Here is a 24,435-nt window from a genome sequence, read left to right as displayed (position 1 = left end):
ACTCGTAAATAATCTTTTCACAAAAAATCTTCATGAACTCATACACTAGAATCTTTTCAATTGACTAAATCACATCTTTTACCCTATTTTCTATATTTTAGAGCATATGTCATTGTCTTAAATTTTTTGTAATCTACTATTTCATTTCCAATTGCATGTGTACTATCCATATGTTCACAAGTTGATAAAAGTTGCAAAGAACCACAAAATAAGCATGTACCATCCAAGCATGATGTCTTGTAAAATTGTTAGTTGTCCCCTATTTCACATAAAATGTTGGATATGAATTCCTTTGAAGATCTTGGTAGTTCATTCATGTCACAATCCTATAAAATAAACTTAGAATGTAAAAACACACATATATGCTTAAAAACATCAAAATGGTTAAAAAATTCAATATGTATCCTACAACAACAAGTTGTTCATGTGTGATTTATCTTCACATAAAAAGGTTTACCCATCTCAAAAAATCTTTGACTTATTCAAACTTGAGGATACATAACAAAAAATTTTGCAAAAAATTGTGTCTGAGTTGAGTCCAAAAAATGTTTGGCATGTGGGTCATGATTTTGGCTACCAATCCTCCTTCTTACAACATCTCTTTGATTAGGGGAAACACGTGTGTTATTTTTTCAAAAATATTCGATCAATGATTTCAAAGCTTCACTAATTTATTTATCTTTTTGTGGTAGTCTATCGCTAAATGTCCATAACTCATTTTTTGTTGGATCTTCCAATCTCCCATGCCTTAGCATGGCTCTCCTTAGAGTACCTCTACCAATTTTTAATATTTTGCTTGTCTTTCTCATGAGTTGAGCTTTGTTCATTTGAGTACTTACTATTGTTGATGTAAGTACTCATCTTGTAATATTACTATCTTTGGTGCATGATTTAGAACCCACTTTATCATAAGCACTCATTAGATTCTTTAAAATGCTTTTTTCATTTGAATCATTCATCTTTCTTAGCCCAAGAATCTTTATGATAGGCCTAAATTTTAAATTTTTCATCATTTCAACAAATAATTAGCATTGACCTATAATATTTAATACTTCAAAGAATAATCTCCACATATGATTAACTTTTCTTTGACAAGTACGTTTGCTAATCTTGTCAAACATTGATTTCAAAATGTTAGTATCAATATCAATCAAATATTTTGATCTTCTAAAACAAATTCTAGAAGGTGTTATAATCTCTTCCATTCCCTCAACATTTTGAACATCAACATAAGGTTGAGTGTTTTTCATACCTTGAATCAAAGATTATGTGCCTTGGCAATAAGATGCAAAAGATGGAATATCACCTACTTGATATGTTGATGTTGTGCCTTCAACATGACATGATGGAGTGTGTACATCATCGGATCTACAAATTAGCATCTCTTCAACATGAGAGGATGATATGACTCCAACATTGGAAGATGGTGTAGCTTCACAATTCAATTGCCTTCTTCAGTGTAATAGTCTCATTCGTTCTCTTTGTCTTTCCAATTCTTCTTCTTCTTTTCTTTGTATTGGTGGTTCTTGTTCCTGTTCGAAAGCCAATTCTTCATTATTGCTTTGCAATTTTCTTTGTTCACGTACTAGTTTCATTTTATCTCTTTAAATTGCCAAATCTACCTCCCTCTCTTCGTTTGTTTGGGATTTTGGTTTCTTCCTTGGCATGATGATGATTTCTATATGTAATTATTCAAACATCTAAATTACGTACAATTTGTAAATTAAAAATCATTCAAATACATATAAAAATTACAACTATTTCAATGAATACACAACATATATCAAACAACTTGCCAAATTTCTAACCATTTCAAAATAACAATTCATTGAAACATACAAATTTCAATGAATTCATTATATATTAAACAACATGTCAAATTATAGTTAAATTTGTTTCTATATAACAACAAACAATATTTAAAAAGGATTGCACTAACATTTTCTATAGAAGGAATATTTAAAAAGCCTTCAAATAGTGTATCCAATGATTGAATTTGGTGTTTGCTAGCTTCAAAAAGTCTTCAAATACTGTTTGCTAACTTCCAATAGCTTGAAACCTATGTTTTCTGTCAGAGCAACAAAATGCACAACATACAAAAAGCAGAATATGGATCAAAAGGGACCCAAACTTGCTTATGACCATTTTTTTGGTGATTTCACATAGTGCATATGCACTATAAAGCGCGTATGCACTATAAAGCGCATATGCACTATAGTGCATGTGCACTATGTGAAAATAAATCTCTCCCTACCCCACCATCCCCCATCCCTTACTCTCTCTCACTCTCTCTGCTCTCCCATCCGCTACTCTCTCTCTTGCTCTCCATCTCCTACTCCCTCTCCCATCGCCTACTCTCTCACTCTCTCCCATCCCCTACTCTCTCACTCTCTATCCTCTCCCATCCCCTACTCTCTCTTGCTCTCTCTCTCTCTCTCCTCTCCCATCTCCTACTCTTTCTCTCTCACTCTCTCTCCTCTCCCATCCCCTACTCTCTCTCACTCTCCCTCTCCCACCGTCTACTCTCTCTCACCCTCTCTCCTCTCCCATCCCCTACTCTCTCTCTCTCACACTCCCATCTCCCCTCTCTCTCCCTCTCCCACTGCCTACTCTCTCTTAGTCTCTCTCTCGCATCCCCTACTCTCTCTCTCTCTCACTCTCTCTCTCTCTCTCTCTCCCATCCCCTACTCCATCTCTTGCTCTCCCTCTCCTACTCCCTCTCTCACCACCTACTCTCTCTCTCCCATCCCCTACTCTTTTTCTCTTGGGCTACTCTCTCTCCCCCCCCCCTCTCCCCCCCTCTACTCTCTCTCTCTCTCTCTCTCACACTCACACACCCTCATCCTCCTCTCTCTCTCTCGCTCTCCCTCTTCCACCACTAGCTCTCTCTCTCTCTCCCATCTCCTACTCTCACTCTCTCTCTCCCATCTTGTTCTCTCTCTCTACCACCCCCTACTCTCTCTCACACTCACACTCTCTCCCATCCCCTACTCTCTCTCTTACACACACTCCCACCCCCTCTCTCTCCCTCTCTTACTCTCTCTCCCACCACCTACTCTCTCTCTCTCTCTCAGGCTACTCTCTCTCCCCTCTCCCATCCCCTACTCTCTCTATTTCATAGACACACACTCCCATCCCCCCTCTCTCTCTCCTCTCCCATCCCCTACTCTCTAGATCTCTCCCACACACTCCCATCCCCCCTCTCCCACTCCCTCTCCCACCACCTACTCTCTCTCTCTCTCTCTCTCTCTCTCTCTCTCTCTCTCCCATCCCCTACTCTCACTCTCTCTCTCCCATCTCGTACTCTCTCTTTGCCACCCCCTCTCTCTCCCTCTCCCACTCCCTCTCCCATCCCCTACTATCTCTCTCTTACACACATTCCCATTCCCCCTCTCTCTCCCTCTCTCACTCCCTCTCCCACCACCTACTCTCTCTCCCATCCCCTACTCTCTCTTTCACACACCCACACACTCCCATCCCCTCCTCTATCTCTCCTCTCCCATCCCCTATTGTCTAGATCTCTCACACACACTCCCATCCCCCCTTTCTCTCCCTCTCCCACTGCCTACTATCTCTCTCTCTCTCTCTCTCTCTCTCTCTCTCACTCTTTCCCTCTCTACTCTCTCTCTCTCTCTCCCATCCCCTCCTCTCACTCTCTCTCTCTCCCATCCCCTACTCTCTCTACCACCCCTACTCTCTCTCTCACACTCTCATACTCTCTCCCATCCCCTACTCTCTCTCTTACACACACTCTCATCCCCCTATCTCTCTCTCCCTCTCCCACTGCCTACTCTCTCTCTCCAATCCCCTACTCTCTCTCTATCTCTTTCTCCCCTCTCCCATCCCCTACTATCTCTCTCTCTTTCACACACACACACACCCATCCCCCCACTCTCTCTCCTCTCCCATCCCCTACTCTGTCTCTCACTCGCTCTCCCTCTCCCACTTCTTCTTCCACTACCTACTCTCTCTCTCACTCTCTCACTCTCACTCTCTCCCTCTCTACTCTCTCTTTGCCACCCCCTACTCTCTCTCACATTTTCACACTCTCACCCATCCCCTACTCTCTCTCTCTTACACACCTTTCCATCCCCCCTTTCTCTCCCTCTCCCATTTCCTCTCTTACTACCTACTCTCTCTCCCATCCTTTACCCTCTCTCTCTCAGGCTACTCTCTCTCTCCCCCCTTTCCCATCCCCTACTCTCTCTCTTTCACACACACACACACACTCCCATCCCCCCTCTCTCTCCTCTTCCATCTACTCTCTCCCCTCTCCCATCCCCTACTCTCTCTTTTTCTCACTTGCACACTCTCATCCTCCTCTCTCTCTTGTTCTCGCTCTCCTACTCCCTCTCCCACCTCCTACTCTCTCTCTCCCATCCCCTACTCTCTCTACCACCCCCTACTCTCTCTCTCACTCTCACACTCTCTCCCATCCCATACTCTCTCTACCACCCCCTACTCTCTCTCTCCCATCCCCTACTCTCTCTCTCTCTTACACACACTCCCATCCCCCCTCTCTCTCTCCCATCCCCTACTCTCTCTCTTACACACACTCCCATCCCCCCCTCTCTCTTCCTCTCCCACTCCCTCTCCCACCACCTACTCTCTCTCTCTCTCTCTCTCCCATCCCCTACTCTCTCTCTCTCTCTCTCTCTCTCTCCCATCCCCTACTCTCTCTTTCACACACACACACACACACACACTCCCATCCCCCTCTCTCTCTCCCCTATCCCATACCCTACTCTCTCTCACACACACACTCCCATCCTCTCTCTCTCTCTCTCTCTCTCTCTCTCTCGCTCTCCCTCTCCCACTTTATCTCCCATCGCCTACTTTCTCACTCCCCCATCCCATACTCTCTCTTTGCCACGCCTACTCTCTCTCTCTCTCTCACACTTCCTCTCTCTCCCATCCCCTACTCTCTCTCCCCTCTCCCATCCCCTACTTTCTCTCTCTGTCACCCCTACTCTCTCTCACACTCTCACACTCTCTCCCATGCCCTACTCTCTCTCTCTCTCACACACACACTCCCATCCTCCTGTCTCTCTTTCTCTCCCTCTCTCACTCCCTCTCCCACTGCCTACTCTCTCTCTACCATCCCCTACTCTCAATCTCTCTCTTCCATCCTGTACTCTCTCTCTATTATCTCTACTCTCTCTTTCACACTTCCTCTCTCTCTCCCAACCCCCACTCTCAATCTCTCTCCCATCATGTACTCTCTCTTTTCCACCCCTACTCTCTCTCAAACTTCCTCTCTCTCATCTTGTACTCTCTCTACCACCCCTACTCTCTCTCACTTCCTCCCTCTACCATCCCCTACTCTCTCTCTCTCTCTCTCTCTCTCACACACACACACACACACACACACACACACACACACACACACACACCTATCTCTCTCTCTCACACACACACACACACACACCTCTCTCTCTCTCTCTCTCTCTCTCTCTCTCTCTCTCTCTCTCTCTTCTTCCCTCTTTATGCACTATTTAGGTCTCAATAGTGCATGTACCCTAAAGCGTGCACATGCTATTGAGATTCAAATTTTAAAAGCTCTAAATAGCATGTGCGTGCTATAGTGCACATGCGCTAAATAAACCTTTGCATTCTATCAATCCTAAGGCTTGATTTTGCCTTGGAGATTCAACCCAAAGGTTTGGAGTCTATAAACTAGTCTAAGACATGTTTTGCTGCAAACATACAAAAAATGATTGATTTTTCTTGTGTGTTGTCCTTGTAGATTTCTCGTGGTTGAGCATTGATAAGATCAGATTACATGAGATTGTAGGCCTTTGTGTTAGCTATATAACCATATAATTTATTTTTTATTTGAACTATTTCAAGCCTTTCATCTATAATTTCTTTTGAATGTATGTCCATTTTTTTGTCAAAAATCAACATGTACTAATTGGGTTGTAGATTTTAGCTCATTCATCAAATTTTGCAACAACTTAGTTTTTTAGAAACTAGACTCCATTCTACACACCTTGAAAAAAAGAAGTTTTGATTTTAGATTAGTTTTCAATTATTTCTAAGGGGAGCACATAGATGTTTTATGTTTTTGGGATGTGTCTAGTTAAAAAATTCAAAGGAAAAAAAACATATTATAAAATTACTTGAAAAATCTGGGATCAACTACATAGTGTTAAGTAATTTTTTACTAGAGCAATTAAAGAATTTCAAAAAAAAGTTAAAATTTTAGGGGGGCCACACTTTGTACTATGTTATGTTTTTTAGGAATAAATAGTACCATTTTCTATGGCCCCCCTTTTTGAGGACCTAAAACTAAACCATTTTGAAAAAAAATTAGTAGTTTAGAAACTAGATTCAAAGGACTACTACTTTTATTTTTGTCATATCTTAAAATTTTGAGTGTAACTATCTTCAAATTCTTGTTGAAGTTTAGAAATTATTGATTTCAGAAAAAAAAAGAAAAAGTGTCCACTTATAACCCTCTTTTGGCACCACAACTTGGTGCACTTACCCTTAGTAGAGTTCCATATCATTTGATTGATGAAAAGGAGTTGAAAAAAGTATGATGATGATGATGACATAAAGGAGGGTACACCTTTACCTTTGTTAGTGTAAATAAGTATTTACTATTTATACTTTACTTAAGTATACTTAGGTTAATGCATTAGCATATTAGTTGTCATGTGGATACCTAGGAGTTTGCATATTCATATGAGTTGTCATATAGACAACACAGTAGTTTGCATTCCAATTGAGCACATATTGTCTACTACATCTCTTTATGAGATACACCTTTGCATTCTTATCCTCTCATTATTGCATGTACATTCATGCACAATGGAGGATAATCCACTCTTGGTGGACATGTGCTTAGTTGTTATGCTTATCTCTTGTATGACACCTAAACATATCAATTGCCTTTATATACAAAGGCACTTCTATAATGTATTCATCCAATTACCTGATTAATCCATTTTCATTTGATCATATCTTTACTCTCTTGTGCTATCTCTTGAGCTTCTAGATCTTGGCATTTCATTCTTGCCTTAGGCATATTCTTACATGGTATCAGAGCCATAGGAGTTTCACTACATATCCATTGGAGAATTTTTTTTTTGCAGGTCAAGATTGGAGCTTGTTGGTACAAATCAGATGTTGGTATCACATTCAGAAGGTCAAAAAAACCTCAAATCGACTTTTGTTTCATCAAAATTGTACAACTAAGGTGAAATCTAGAGTTGTTTGATTTTTGGAGGTGCAACAACAATGATTCAAGAAAATAATTACAGAGGTGATTTTCAAACAACAATATCTCCCTCATACAGAATCCTTTTTTTGAGTAATTTTTTTGTTTTGTTTTCGGGTAGAATTTCATGATCTACACATTGGTGCAGATTGTTTGTGGTCTTGGTTCCTAAATCTTTCTAAAAATTTCCAATCGCAATTTTTACAACTTTAGAGGTTTCATTGGGGTTCATATGGACACATATTTAGGTGCTATTTTTTTTTTGAAGTGCATAATTTTTGTCTACTTTCCAAATTTGGTATCAGTTTGGAGTAATTTTGAGTGGACATAGTACTTTCAACATTTGGTCATTTTTAAATTATTTTGGCACTTGCAATTAATTAGATCCTTGAGAGGTCTTGTGTCTTATCTTGTTGAGTCATATATAGCTTCATATATTTAGTTGTAAATATCAAAAATCAAAGTTCCACTTTGGCCCAAAATTGCCAAGTGGCTATTGTATCCGCACTAAATATAAAGTGCCAAATCATCTTTTTTAGGGTGGAGATTCTTTGATTGAGTGATAAGGGGTGGGGGAAGGGAGCGGTGTCCTTTGTTCTTGTGTCTCTCTTTCTCTCTTGTACTCTTTTAATTTTTTGCATCATGGGTTCACCTAAAACTCCACTTTTAACTTCACATAATTATACTACATGGAAAGCTATTACATGTAGTAGAATAATGGAAAAAGGATTAAATCTATATGTCGATGGTATAATATTAAAACCCACTGATGTTGATGCACAAGTTGATTGGAAAATTAAAGACAACTTTTCTTTAGGAATTATTATGAGTTGTGTTCATAGATATCTCTTCTTCCACATTTCCAGCTTTAAGGATGCCAAGGGTGCTTGGGACAAACTTGAAGGATTGTATGGTAAGGTGGATGAGGAAAAGGGATTCCAAATTGAGGATGATCTATTTCTCTTGGATCCTAAGAATTTTAACACAATTCAAGACTATATCAACCAAGCCAATAAGTTGAGAGCACTACTTAAGCTTTATGGTAATCCCATGAAGGATGATAAATTGATTCATCACATCTTGAAGAGGCTACCTTCAGAGTATGCATCTTTTTTTTCAAGTTACAACACTCATAAGTTGACCATGGGAAGTACCTTGACTAAGCCTTCATTTGATGCCTTTGCATAAATGTTGATGTTGGAACAATCCAAGTTGATGGATATGGGAATTCTCAAGTCATCAAAGTCTAAAACATTAGTGGCTAGTAATGAGAACCAAACAAATTAGGGCAGAAAAAGTTTCACCAACAACAAGAAAAAGCAGTGGAAGCCAAAATCACAATTAGAGACAAAACAATCTTCCTCCTCACAACAAGGCACTTCTTCTTCCAACAAGAAGGGAAACAACAAGAAGAAGGATAAACTATTTTGTGCATATTGCAAGAAACCAAATCATGATGAGCATCATTGCAAGACTAAGAGAATAGATGAGTTGGAAAACTTACTTAGGAAGAACAAAATTAATGTGCCAAATGCTTCCAAGGATTCAAATTCATCCACTTCAAAGGGAAAGGGCAAGCACTTATGGAAAGTTCAAGTTCTTCAAGGGAATGGATTCTTGACTCGGGTGTCTCACATCATCTAGGTTCTTCAAAAGGACACTTTTCTTCATTGGAGTGATCTAAGGTAGCTCACATCTTTGTAGGGAATGATACACAAGTGGAATTTTAAGGGAAAGGACAAGTTGAGATGAAAAATGGAGAGTTCAAAGATATTCTCTATGTTCCTAACCTTAGCACTAATCTCCTTTCAATTTACCAAATCACTCACTATGGAGGTGGAAATAAAGTTGAGTTCCTTCCTGATTTAGTAATGATGTGAAATATTAAGGATGATTCGTTGGTTGTAGTGGGTAAAGTTAATCATGATGTAAGGCTTTATTCTTTCTCCCACTTTGTGCCTAAGTCTCCTTCACATGTCTTATTGACACATTCACAATAAAAAAGTAAATTATGGCATGAGCGGTATGGACATCTTTCCTTCCACTATCTTCATCAACTCAGCTCAAAAAATATGGTCAAAGGTCTACCTACAATCAACTTTTCTAAGGGTGAATGTTCAACTTGTTCAATGGATATGCATCCAGAAGAGAAGTTTGACAAAGGCAAGTTTTGGAGAGCATCAATAGTTCTTGAGTTGGTTCACACTATTCTAGCAGGCCCTTTTTTAGTGACATCAATTAGCAAGGGTTGCTATGTCCTCACTTTCATTGATGACTTTTCACGCTACACATGGGTCTACTTTCTTGATCACAAGAATGAAGTGTTTGATAAATTTCTAGCCTTCAAGAGTCATGTTGAGAAGCAATGAAGCAAAGCCATCAAGGTTCTTCATATGGACAGTGAAAGTAGATATGTGAACTCAAGAATTTGAGACTTTTGTGAACTTGAGGGTATTGAGCTTTAGAATCTTGTAGCATTTAGTGCACAAAAGACAAGTGTTGTAGCAATGAGGATTATAACTCTTAAGTCAATGGCAAGTTGTATGATTCAAGCTAAGTCTCTTGATCCATCACTTGAGGTAGAAGCTATAAGTAGTGCCAATCACATCCTTAATAGGTCTCAAATTTTTTTAGATGGAATGACTCCTTTTCAGGCATGGTGTAGAAGAAAACCAATTGTGAAACACTTCAAAGTTTTTGGTTGTCCACATTGGACACACATATTTTCAAGGGAATGCAAGGCACCACCACCAAGGCCTTGTACTTTAATTGGATATGAAGAAAGTGTTAAGGTATATAGACTTATGGATCCTGAGACCCATAAGGTATTCATAGAGAGGAATGTTCACTTTGAGGAAAGTTCACCGAGCTTATTCTCTACTCCTCTCCATACTTCATACATTATGGAAACTAATAGTGATAATAGTGATAGTGATTTAATAGGCTCACTTGTGGGGGATCCTTTTGATAGACGAAGGACAAGGTCACAACGTTAGCACATTCCACATGCATACATTGCTACAGTGATAGGTCCATGTAATTTAGCTTAGTTGGGTACACCTTGTCTTCTAGTTACAAGATCAGGGGATGATTTTGGAGACATTATTGATGATATACATCTTCTCTTTGATGAAACTGATCCTTCTTCAGTTGTTGCGAGGGAATACTCTAATCAAGCTTACAAAGTTGATATGATTGTGGATCCTTATGTGCAATAGTTGTAGGAGGTCTCTTTATCATTTGAGGAGATAGTTGGTTCTTTGGGATATGTTCTACATCCATCCTTTCTTGATCTAAAATTGTTCTTTTAAATAGTGTTGGAAGGGGCGACCATCAGTACCAACATAGGGACAATTGAGCAGTTTTCAGAGAGATCATTCATCTTGGGGATTCTTTCTACACATTGGGGAAGCATCTCATATGTACCTATGACATTGTTTCTTCCTAAGGGGAGAAACATTATTCAATAGTGATGGATCAACTTCTACATTCATCTTGGAGTAACTATCACTAGAGCATTCTACATTGAGGGGTGACTACCTTGTCTCCTTTCTTCTTCTTCTACTTCTTCTCTCTTATGTGGGGGGGACTTTTCCTCTTTTGGGATTGTATTCTTCTCATACTTCTCTATTGTATATACATGATGTATGTTGTAATGGGGGGATCTTAATTACTCCATCCATCCGTGCATCTTGTTTTTCATCTCTCTTTTTGGGGGAGGGTTTTTCCCATGAGGTTTTCTATCTTTCTCCGCTTTGTGAGAGCTTGCATTCATTTTGCATTTTGTACATGGGTACCTAACATGGCCTAGTAATTGGGACCCATCTTGCATTATCATCTAGCTTTTGTGAGCTTAATTACATTTCCCTAAGTTGCACTTAAGGGGGGGTGTTGGTGTAAATAAGTACTTACTATTTACACTTTACTTAAGTTTAGATAAGATTACTTAGGTTAATGCATTAGCATATTAGTTGTCATGTAGACACCTAGGAGTTTGCATATTCATATGAGTTGTCATGTAGACAACACAATAGTTTGCACTCCAATTGAGCACATGTTGTCTACTACATCTCTTTATGAGATACACCTTTTTATTCTTATCCTCTCATTGTTGCACATACATTCATGCACAGTGGAGGATAATCCACTCTTGGTGGACATGTGCTTAGTTGTTATGCCTATCTCTTCTATGACTCCTAGACATATCAATTGCCTTTATATACAAGACACTTCTATGATGTATTTATCTAATTATTTGATTAAAATCTGTTCTCATTTGATCATATCTTGTCTCTCTTGTGCTATCTCTTGAGCTTCTAGATCTTGGCATTTCATTCTTGCCTTCAACATATCCAACAACATCACATATTATGTTGTGCTCTTTCTTCTCTTATCAACACAACTTATCTCGATAATTTTATCAGGTGAAAAAGTATGTTAAATTTTGTCTTCTTTTAGTATTAATTTATTTTAATCATCACCAAAAGCTTTAACTATATATTTTCCTTATTTATATTGTATTACGTTGTTATAGGTTATTTCAATAATCTTATTGGGTATCAAACAAATGTTTACAATTTCTAATCAACTTTATTAGCTATTGTGATAACTATTATTAGGGAGAATTTATTTGGTGATCTTGATTTTTCATTTGGGATATCCATCAGTGTAAGCTATGCTGATTGACTTATCAAGTATCATTGTTATTCTAGTGCCTATGTTCCATGCTAGTTCATAGATGCTACCCTGATGGGATGAACTTTTAGGGCTATACCACACGTAGAGCACCCAATGTCCCATCAAATGTCTATATCATTTAATCCTCCACATGGTGAAAAACTAAAATAGCTATCCTTATAGTAATAATATCAATATAACTACAAGAAAATATCAAAGAATATAACGAGTATGAAAACAAACTAGACTTATGTAAGGTAATAGATCTTAATCAATTGAAAAGCTGTATACGCTAACACACAAAATGCAGTAGAATAAACATATTAATATAATAATACTATGGTGTGAAGAGGTGATGGTAAAAAATGTATGCACCTGGAATAATTCTAAACTTCCAAATTTCAAAATTTATACATACCTGACAATCCTCCACTTCTATTACATGCATCAAAATTGGTTTCTGAAAGTTAGAAAAGAAGCACCTACTTGATATTAGATGATACATGTGATCTCATGGACAAATTTTTTTCATTGCATTCACTCGAGAACTCTAAATTTTATGAAAATTTAGCGTTCCATTAGCTACTTTATTAAATCATGATCTTTGTAGCAAATGTAGAAGTTTTGAGAATTCTTGAATCTACATCTACTATAGACTTCAATATTAAGGCATTCTCTATTTGTGTAGCATTTGGATTCTATAAGAAATGGAGAAAAATATTTATACTTTTTAAACTTTTGGGACAAGAGAAATGACTTTTCTTAGTTCCATTACTCCTTAGTGTTGGAACCATATTCTAAAGCCAATAGAGGATCTAGTGAGAAAAGGTATAATCTAAATGTTTAGTGGAAAATAAATTGTTATAGCTTTTGATGTTGGTCTAATGGTAAACTTGTAGGTTATTTCATAACCTCTTTAGTTATGGAAAGTATTAATAAAGAAAATATAGTGGTAATATGTAGGAAAATATTCCATGAAAAGAATCTTAGGGATCGTGAGAACACTTTCTATGCAATCAATGATTGACATGAAATCCCCTTACTATAGGTCTAGATATGACAATAACAAATGTTGGAAGTTTGATTGGGATAACCAACATTTGTCCACATTTGTGGTGCCCATCGTGATATTAGAGGATATAACTTCCTTCAAAATTCACTCGCTAAAGATTAAGCATAATATATATTTTTTTTTGTGATGGACAAAAGTAATACAAATGACTGATAAAGATTGGCTCATTTACTATCTTTGGGTAGAAGAATATTTTGTGCCATGGGCATTGGAAATTTTGGATTTGAATAAAATTCAGATCTTTTTTAGGAGATCCTTTGCAAGTTGTAGTAGTAGAAAAGCTATAGGCAACTCAATAGAGGTTCCATAGGATCTAGAGCATAGCTTAGATAAGGAATGTGTACTAGTAAATTATCGTAATCAATATTAATATTATAAAGATGGTAATAGTCATAAGTTACACATAGACGAATAGATGTATCTAAATTTATTTTTTGAATATAATATCTAAGGACTTATGTCTATGCTTTATCTAACTTCAATCATAATTCTAATGACTAGTTTATTTTATGACTATTTTGGATTCCTAGAATTTATCTTAAATTAGTTTATATTTCATGGTTTAGTATATATCCTTCCAAAATCCTCTACATTTAACCCCTTCAATGCAAATTCATGAATAGGAATCGTTGATGTTTCCTTTCAAAATCCTCTACATTTTATCCCTTCAATGCAAATTTATACTAAATAATTTTAGGAATAAAGAAAACTTAATAAAAATCACACCTAATATAATCTAAATAATTCATACTATATTGCTAGAAAATGTGCTACAATCAATATAAGGCTGTGAGCGGATCGTAAAACCCAATTCATGGAGGGCAGATCAACTTGAATTTGGACAAGCTATCTTGGATGCGACTTCTTATCTTTTGGTGAGCAAGGGATAAACATTGTTGTCGATTGCATCTCTCAACGAGGGAATGATCTAAATAAAATAAATAAATTGTGAAGCGGGTGATGTTTTCTAGATTGCGTCTTCAATTAAATCTACCAAGGCAGATGTATGCTTGGTTCGATTATATCTCGATATATCAAACCGACTGTGATTACACTTTATAAATTGGATTGGAATGAAATTTCTTTGGCAAACACAAAAGAGAATGGGAAAGGGATATTGCGATGATTATTTGATGACTTTTTATTACCTTACAAATGTTTTAGACTATTGGTAGCTAGCACGCTTCATGCCTTCTTTTGATTGTCTTGCAGAGCTGAATCCTCCATCAAAATAAGATATTATTACTATTATTATTATTATTATAGTTTAATTATGTTTATAGAGATTTTACGATGCTGGTGATAACAGCCACAATCGAACAGCTTAAACATCACAAACTAAGCTTCATTCCAACACTAAAAGTGTTAAATAGTCAGAGTTTGTAAGCTTCATTCCAACAACAAGATATGGGTATGTGCAGGATCATGGTGTGCCAAAAAGTGGCAATATGAAAAATATGTAGTTCTTAAATGCCTCAAACCATTTCAAAATCTATTCCAACTTTTTTCCCACCCATCTGAATACCAAACCAAAAAATTAATACCTTTATAATTCCTAGTATATCTTTGGATACCAACCCTACATGATCAACTTAAAAAATGTCTCAAAAATGTGCTTTTGGCCTATTCTTGTGTGATTGTTACTTCAAATATGTATTTGACGACTTTTATTTCACCCAAATTTGATGAAACGAAAAAAGTTTCTTAAGAATGTTCTTATCTTTCCATAAATGTAATGTCTCTCAAATTATGAGTTTTGTAAGTAATTATTACTTATTTTCTAATGGAGTTACGTATAAAGTGTTGATCGACACACTGATTGAAAAACAACTACAACTTTCAAAGAATACAACATTTTTGAAATCTAAAAGATGCATCACATTCTATGCTTTTTCTACTATAACGGAAAAGAAAAGAAAAATTAAAATTTGCAGAGTTTTGAATTAGTTAAGGTGGTCAGACACGAGATTTTTTTAATTCCAAAAATTCTATAAGACAAAATTCATAATTATTTATATATTTAGAATAAAAATAACAAAAAATATGCATCACATTCGGGCATGAGTCAAATTATTATATCTGGAACATTATTAAAAAATATTATCATTTGATTTTGATTAAGGTGGTCAAAGATACATCTACTTCTTATTTTTGTCTTGAAATTTTTGTATTATTGCATTAAAATTCAATTTTTTGACCAATCAATTTTTATTTATTTATAGATAAGACCTAGTATTTTAGAAACTAAATTCAATTTTCTAAAGATTATTTTCTCTAAACGTTTTGATAGAAAGTTTATAACAAGTTAAAAATTGCACGTCAAGTTGACATAACCTTGATTTGTTGATTTTTTATTGTCACTTCAGGGCATAGTTTGGTTGACCATGATCCTGCACATACCCATATATCAAAATAGGTATTTAGTAACAACTACTGCCTTACTAATTAACTAGTGTTTTAGATTAATGTGGTTTACATTATTTCTACAAGTTTGACAATAAATTATATAGTTTTTGATTAACTAAAACAAGTTTTACAGAGATCCTGAAACTCGAAAGTTTTTACAACATAGAAAAGATAACAAAATTTAGAAAAGTTCAGCTACAGAGAATCTACTTAACAAAAGCCAACCCTAAACAATAGGCCCGTAGCCAAGAAACAAAAAACTAGCTATACTAGAACAAGAAAAAACTAGCTACACAAGGAGAATATGAGACAACAAAGTAGCCCTAACTATTAGTTTTCTCTATCAAGAACCTGTAAGGTCTCTACAGCTTCATTGGTCTTCCTATCATTCGCATCTTCCTGGTCCTGGTTCTGAGCATCCACCTGGTCCCTGGTTTCTTTTGGATCATCCTTAGCCTGCCCAATTTCCAAGCCAGCCTTCTCCATCATTTCCTCACCAAATCCAACACTAATCAGTGATTCACCCAGACTGTTAATGTTCTCATTTAGGGCGTTCAAAGTGGCAATCACCTGATTAGCCAGGTTTTGATGAGCGAACTCTATCCTTTGGACTCTTTGTTCAACTTTGGACTCTTTTTTCAACCTTAGTGATTTTGTCCTCTTGGTTTGCATTGTGTTCCTAGATGTTGAAGTGTCGTTGGCTTCCATCTTGGCTTCTCTCCTCTTCATTGTGCCCCTAGTCGCTACCAATTTTTTGGCTTCCTTCCTAGTTTCTTTTCCCCTTTAGTTCTTCAATTTCATGGAATAACCATTTGATACACCAAAAGTTGTCTATCATGTTGTTCTTAGCATTGTTCAAAAAGTTAAGACCAGTTTCCCTCGCATTATTAGAGATCACGACCAGAGCAGGATCAATGAGTTCATCATAGTAGGCTTTGCCATCAATGTCCTCCATCACTTGGATATTCAACGGCTCCCTAACAATCCCCAATTTAGCTTCATTTGAATTAAAATTCCTCCAAGACCTCCTATTTTTCGTTATCACCTCCCCACTCTCTTTTCCCTGAATATCTACAGATGGAGAGGTAGTGGGGCTAGGGACTAGAATCTCAAGAATCTAGTCATTGGTTTCAAAAGCCTCATCTGCTTTCCTTTTCTTAGGATTCCCTGACACATCAGCTGAATCCTCATCCTCCTTTTCACTTTCCCTCCCCTTTTTCTCCTCCTCCTCATCCTCCCCCTTCTTCTCTTCCTTTGACTCAATTTCCTCATCATCATCGTTATCCTCTTCCTCCTCTTGAGGCTTACACTTAGGGGGAATGGGGGGTAAAACTCTAGGGCTCTTTCTGCAGGGAATGTGGGCAAAGGGAGTGACTTTTCTTTCTTCCTTGGGGGCTTTACCTTTAGAGGAAACATTGTCCTCCTCTTTTGATTTTATGCTCTACACATCCTCAGAATCCAAACTCCCAGTTTCCTCGGATGCACACCTAGTATCACTAAGGGATTTTCCCCTAGTTTGAGTCTTCAGATACTCATAAACTAGGAGGAGAAATCTCTCGTGAAGAGTTGGGTTAGTGGTTGGTTTCCTCTTAAAACCATTGATACCCTTGCTCATGGAGGTAAAAAGATAAAAAGGAAAAGAGACTTTGATACCATGCCTAAAGTGATTAAGCAAGACAAAATGATGCATTTTGATCCTATCAAATCTGGGGTCTAGGGAAATATATTCAATGATAATCCTAAGGACATACCTCCATAGCTTTTTAATTGACTCCATCTCGTAATACGTCTCCACCTTGACAAGCTTATTTAGCTCCTTTTTGTCCTTTGCAAAAACTTTGACAGCGTTTGTCGACATTTTCTTATCTCTGAAGAGGTTACTCCTTTCCAGAGGGATTTCCACAACCCAGGCTATCAAGTCCACATTGACATGGTGGGTGACCCCATCAATTTTGACTCTCCCATCTTTCTAGGAATCCACCATAATCTTGGTGATGTCTGCATCAAATCCATGGAGCTTCTCTAGGAATCTAGTGATTCCGCCCTTTTCCAACCTATGTCAAACCTTTGATTTTCTTCTTCCAGTTCTCCGCCTCCCCCGACGGCTCCCTCCTACCTCTCCCCTACCATGGTTTCCTTAGATACAATAAGCCCCCACCTGCTCACAGATTGCTTACAGACCTCAGCCTCCTTCAAACTGCAGAACTTGAAAATGTTTTTGAATTTACTAGTTTTAATGGTAGTATTCAAGACAACCCTTAAAGCGTGCCATACGTACACGCTATCAAGTTTTGAAAAGAGTTTCACATGAATTTTATTAACTCCCACTCCAATGTGCAATCTTGCAAATCTTCCCATCATTAATTTTGGATTTCTCTAGTACTTCCCTGGATGCGATCTTGCAATATTAAATTATTTACTGCCACTAGAAAGTTGTTGCCAACATGCCATGTCATCTCTGAATTATTGGCGACCGCTTCATTAGCAAACCAGTTGGCAGCTGAATTGGCCTCCCTATACACGTGGTTGATATAGGTCTTGTTGAACTTACCTAGGTCAGACTTTAACTCCTCAATCACATTCACAATGGTCCAAGAAGGCATAGAGTTACCATTGAGACAATTTATGATATTTAATGAATCCCCCTCCAGCCATAGGGTCTCAATCCCAGAAGACAAAGTTAGTTTAACAATGTGATTGGCAGCACTGGCTTTAGGGAAATGGTTCGTCTAATGTCCAAGCAGGTAGGAAAAAGCCGCAACTCCTCCACCATAGCTGTTTCAGATTGAATCTAGGCTAAAAAATTCTCTATAAAAATTATGAAAATATATCAACTCTTATTCCAAATAATTGTTAAAAATTATAATGCTAAACTTGATCAATTTCTACACATTTCATTAGTTTACATCATTTTCAAATTCTAATTAATAATAGCAGTTTTATATCATTGAAGGTGGCTAGTTATACTTGTGTTAGCCTTTTCCTTTACAAAAGGGTGACATAGGTTTGTGCTTTTACCCTGATCAACAAAATAATGTCTATACAAATCCCAAGCCAATGAAACCTACATTCCATCAATATGTAAGACCTAGACATGTATGGCTAAAGTCTACAAAAGCAAAGCCAATAAGACTAATGTTACTCCTAAATTTGATGGTTATTTTTATAATTGCAATAAGTATAGTCATCAAGGATATGAATGTAGATCCAAGTATAACCAATCCACTAAGAAATATGAGGTTAATGATTATTGTTACACATGTAATAAGTTTGGATACTTGCAATTTAGTGCATTATCCTATGGATTCAATCCTTGTTGGTCTTTTCTATTGGCTTGGGTTTCCTCTAGAATAAATTATGGTGTTATGATTTCTCTTATTGGGTATGTTTTAATTTTAAGTTTTGTCATTTTAGTGGTTATATGGAATTATGAAATAAGATTTTATTTATTTAGGAATGTTGCAACACTTTCCTAGCCCCCTTGCCCCCCTCAAGTGTTGCTTGATCCTAACACATTTATAATATACGTTGGTACCAAAAGTTTTGGAGATGGTGTACAACACTAATATGCACATAGCTTGTTGCATCGAGGAGGGTGGCTTGTGTTTTATATCTTACCACCCTAGGAATGCTTAAATGCGACCTATTTCAAATTGATTTAGGTTTATTTGTCCATTAGCATCAAGCAACATGAGAGAGTGATGATCCAAACTATTGGTGTGTATATGTGATGCTTTCATGTGAGCAATATGTGAAGTGAATGTGAATCCAAAAAGGAGAGATCCATGTGTTGAGGTTTATTTGATTTGATGCAATTGATAGTAAATTGATATATCATTTTTGCATTATAGAGTGTCAATGATAATGACTTCATAAGTGGATTCAATTCTCATTTTGCATATTATACTAATGAGCATAATTGTATTGGTAGTGAGACTATTTATATTGAAAGTTTGATGATTTACATTTCAAGATAAATATCTTGACTAGTAATGAGTCAAATAGTAGTGAGAAGACTGACAGTGATCTCTTTGTAAAAATAACCTTAATCGATGTCACCTTAACTAGTGTCCATTTCATGAGAATTAGTTTCTCTGTGGTTTTTCCTAGGTTAGGTTTTCATGTAAATTATGGGGTTGATTGTATTGATTATTTTGTGCTTTCATTTTTTAAATTTATTATAAGTTTCTAATTGTCTCAAATTATTATTAGATGAGTAAAATTTTGAGAAAGAGTTTGTGGAAAATTGTTTCACCCCTGACACCCCCCCACCACCTAGTTATTCGATTTATTCAATGAAGATAGTTTAAACGTATAATTTGAGACTTCATTATACTTGATTGAGCTTCATGAGATAATGTTAAGAATTACCACGGTTCAACCAAAAAATTCCTTTAATTTTTTTATTTGTATCCAATCTTTGGTTCCTACTGAATTCACTATGAATCTTTGTACTTCAAAGGATTTTAATTTCTTTAAAGGATAAGAATTGGTTGTCCAAAAGTCACTTCAACTACTTTACGCTAAAGAAGATTTATATCATGTTACTTCCTAGTTGGGAGTCCTTGGTTGAGCTATAAGTGGAAATGCAAATTTAGTTCCAAATTGTTAATCTCAGATTGGTTGTGACATATGAGTGACTACACACTTAGTCATATTCATAAAGTGCATGCCGCGTAAGTAGTGTATGTTGAGCATAAGTTGTTAGATAATGCAAGCCACACAAAATATGTAGTATGTGTCAACCATTAGTATGTATTGAGCATACTGTTAGTGTCGAGTCACTCTAGTGTCGAGCAAGTTAGTATATGCCGAGTGATTCAGATACCAAGTGAACAATGGATGCCGAGTCATTTAGGAGACAAGTTACAACATTGAAGATATAGTAGATGTCAAACATCATAGGCTTTAAGTGTCGAGTAGGCGGTTTTGGACATAGTTGTTTGTAATGGCACAAAATCCTATGTAAACTATTTTTGGGATGACTTAAGGATTATTTTGTGATTCTAAACAATAAAAACAAATATATATTGAGAATCCCTATGCATTACATTCAACCAATCAGATTGAGGGATGTTCTAAGAGGAAAAACATGGGTGAATCACAATTGTTGATTCTTACCTAACCCTAAGTCACCTAGGTCTTCTTAAGAAAGTTGAGTTTTGATAAAGAAATGAGATTTGGCCAAAACAGGTTCAATTGGCCTAAAAGGTGACACATATTTGTGCATTACTTGATCCAAAAGATGATGGTTAGATTTGGATTCAAGATTTAATCTCAATTTATAGGAATTGGAGACCAAAATGCAAATAGAAGATTACCATAATTATGACAAATTGAATGCACAAATCATAAACAAATTAGTGGAAATGTTGAAGAGAAAAGAATGAGGCAAATGGATAAGAAGATGAAAGGTCAAATTAGTGGACAAATGAATCGGAAAGTTGAAGAAATCATGAAGCATGATTATCGAGATCATAAGTACAATTAGGGGGAGGTTATTTAAATTTTCAAATTTATATATTGCCACCAAAATAGAAAATGGGGATTAAGGATTTAAGAAATCCCATATATGATGTAAATTAGCCAATTAATCAATATAAATTAATTTATTGTGAAGACATGGTGATGCAGGAGCATCTGGCATGGGAAAAATTATAATAATAAAAAAGAAAAACTAGAGGAGAGAGAAAGTGACAAAAAATAAAAAATAAATTAAAAAGGGGAAAAAGGAGAAAAAAAGAATTTCTATTTTTGAGGTGCATAGGTGGCATAAATAGAAAAATAAATTAAAATGGTTGTCATTCCATTTATCGAGGTCTATAGGTGGAATTCTAGAAGTTTGTGGACATTTCCTTAAATCATGCATTTAATATTTGTTGGGCCACATGGTGGTGCTTAGTTGCATTTGGTTGGGAATTAAATATTTGTTGTAAGGTATTTTTCTTTACCTTTTATCCCACATTGGTTGTGTTTGTAACATCTTAGATGGTAAGTGCCTATTTAAGCAAGGCATATGAGCATTTGTAATTAAGCTTCAAGGGGTGATATCTTCTTAATAGAAGCTTGGAGAGAAGGAGCAAGTTTTTATGAGTTTGTGGATAGAGTGTCAAATGTGAGGCAATTTATAGTAGGATTGTGGTGGAGTTGCAAGTTTGTGAGAAGACCTAGTGGCTACAGTTTAGAAACAAGGAGGTTGCTTGGTGACTTGTGAACACAAGTTGAGATCTTGGAGGTTTCTACCAAAATGTGGATTTGGACTAGCCAGTGTTTGGGTTGGATCTTGAGGGATCTTGCAGAACTGTTATTGTAATTGCTATTGTATTTGGTCGTAATTAGGAAGGCCTTATAGCCCGACAGATTGCATGTAATCAGTTATTTTATGAATAAAGAGTTGTGATTTAGTATCAGATCTTGCATTGTTATTGTGTTTCCACTATATGGTTATTTGTTGGGGGCTAGGAAATCTCCTTTAGGGATTCTCTTGCCTTGCCTTGCATTAAGTGGTATAAGAGCAAAGGTTGTTCCTAAGTGTGTAGACTGAGTGCTGAAGTTGAGGCTATTTGTACCAAAACCCTGGGAGGACATGCAGATGGATCTATGATTGCAGAGATGGAAGGTTGATCTTGTTCAGGAAGATTGATTTGTTGGTGGTTTTTTGTAGAGGGTTTGCGAAGATCTTGGAAGATGGCTCTGAAAGAATTGGACCTTGGGACGATTGCAAATCTCTGTGATATAGTGGAGAGGAGGATTACTGAGACAATAGCTCAGGTGGATGTTGCTTTTTCTAAAAGAGTTGAGAAACAAAAGAAGGAAGTTGTATGCTATTGGAGTTGGAGTCTAATGATCTGGAAGAGAGTTGTCTGGTCGGTTAGAAGACTTGTTCAAGAGAGAATATGGTATAGAAAGGTCGAGGTGGAAGAGTTTGGTTCTGTTGATTAGTTTATGGAGACTGATACAGATCCTACATAGCGACTAGAGGTTGTTGCTGAGGATATTCCTAATCTTGTTGATGTTGGGATGGAGATTGGTTTTCATGATTAGTTGGTTGCGTTTGACATGGAGATTGCAAAGCACTTAGTTGTGGATGATCCAGTTGTTGTTGGTGGTGACTTGTATGTTGCAAAGCATCTTTTTGTGAGCAATGAGATTGTTGTTGTTGAGATTTTGGCATGTGTTGATGGAGATCTACATATTGCTATTGATATGGAGTTTGTTATTGCTAGTGTGGATTCACTAGTTTCTGTTGTGGATGAGGATTTGATGTTGAAGTATTATGTTCAATTTGTTCCTAGGAGTGAGCATGTTGATTGGATGGTTGAGATTCTAGTGTTTGATAGAGTGATGCATATGTGGATGATGTGGAGATTGGTTTTTTTGTCCCTGTTGAGGTGAAAATCTTTAGTGAAGATGAAGATGGTTGTAGATCTTTCTTTTGGCATCAAAGTGTAGTACACTCTTTTTTCTTAAATCTACTTGGGGAGTCTAATGGAGGAGCATCTTGCATGGGAAAATTTATAAATAAATAAATAAATAAAAACTTGAGGAGAGAGAAAGTGATGAAAATTAGAGGAAAAATTAAATTTTAAAAAAGGGGAAAAAAGAGAAAAAAAGGAATTTCTATTTTCGAGGTGCATAGGTGGCATAAATAGAAAAGTAAATAAAATAGTTGTCATTCCATTTATCAAGGTGTGTATGTGGAATTTCATTAAATCATGCATTTAATATTTGTTGGGCCACATGGTGGTGCTTAGTTATATTTGGGTTGGAATTAAATAAATTTGTTGTAAGGTATTTGTATTTACCTTTTATCACATATTGGTTGTGTTTGTAACATCTTGGATGGTAAGTGTCTATTTAAGAAAGGCATATGAGCATTTGTAATAAAGCTTCAAGGGGTGATCTCTTCTTAGTAGAAGCTTGAGAGAAGGAGGAAGCAAAGGAGCGAGTTTTCGTGAGTCTGTGGATAGAGTGCCGAATGTAAGGTAGTTTACATCAAGATTGTGGTGGAGTTGCGAGTTTGTGAGAAGAGCTAGTGGCTGCGATTTAGAAACAAGGAGGTTGCTTGGTGATTCGCGAGCACAAGTTGAGATCTTAGAGGTTTCTACTAAAGTGTGGATCTAGACTAGCTAGTGTTTGGGTTGGATCTTGAGGGATCTTGCTGAACTATTGCTTTCTTTGTATTTGGTCATAACTGGGAAGGCCTTACAACTTGACACATTACATGTAAACAGTTATTTTATGAATAAAGACTTGCATTTGGTATCAAATTGTGTATCTTGTGTTGTGTTTCCAATGTGTGGTTATTTGTTGGGGGCTAGGACATCTCCTTTGGGGATTTTCCTGCTTTGCACTGCATCACAGGGCAGAGAGAATAAATAAAGTCAATTTATTTATTCAATTAGGACTTAGAGATAAATTATGGTTTATCTATCCCAAAAGGATAAATTAGTCGATCGATGACTAAAATGATGGTGTTGATGTGAAATAGGAATGAGTATGATGACATTGATGAGGGTCTTGATTAATTTTGATAATTTTGAAAAGGGTTTGACTAGGCACTAAGGAACTCGAGAGTACTTGAGATTGATTTGAAAGTGTTTGAAGATGGTTTGATAGGTTGAAAATGATGTTGAAATGATTAAGGTTGACGAGAATATTATTTTGAAATTCTTGACATGATTCAAAGTTGGTTTTGAGAATTTTGATATTGATTTTGAACATGATCAAGTTGGCCAAAGTGATCAAGATTATGATGCGAGTTAGGAGAAATCTTAGTAAGAAATAGAATGGGAAATGACACAAGATAGAAAACATGTTAAAAAGGGGGCACACAAGTGTGAACCAATTTTAGATGTCTACACCTATATATTAAAATAGCAATTGACTAATCAATGATCTTAATTTATTCCATGTAATCAATGATCTTGAAGACAAAAAGGAGGAAATTAAAAATTTTCCATATAGAAAACAAAAAGAATCTTAATCTGATTCTTAGGTCTGAATGAACAAAAAGGCCCTTAAATGAACAACATAGTCAGTAAAATGCATGTAA

Source organism: Cupressus sempervirens, chromosome 9 (genome assembly GCF_028749045.1).
Source record: "Cupressus sempervirens isolate cs-2001-9-10 chromosome 9, ASM2874904v1, whole genome shotgun sequence".
Taxonomy (NCBI): domain Eukaryota; kingdom Viridiplantae; phylum Streptophyta; class Pinopsida; order Cupressales; family Cupressaceae; genus Cupressus; species Cupressus sempervirens.
The sequence above is the reverse complement of the archived record's forward strand: the minus strand, read 5'-3'. Positions refer to the sequence as shown.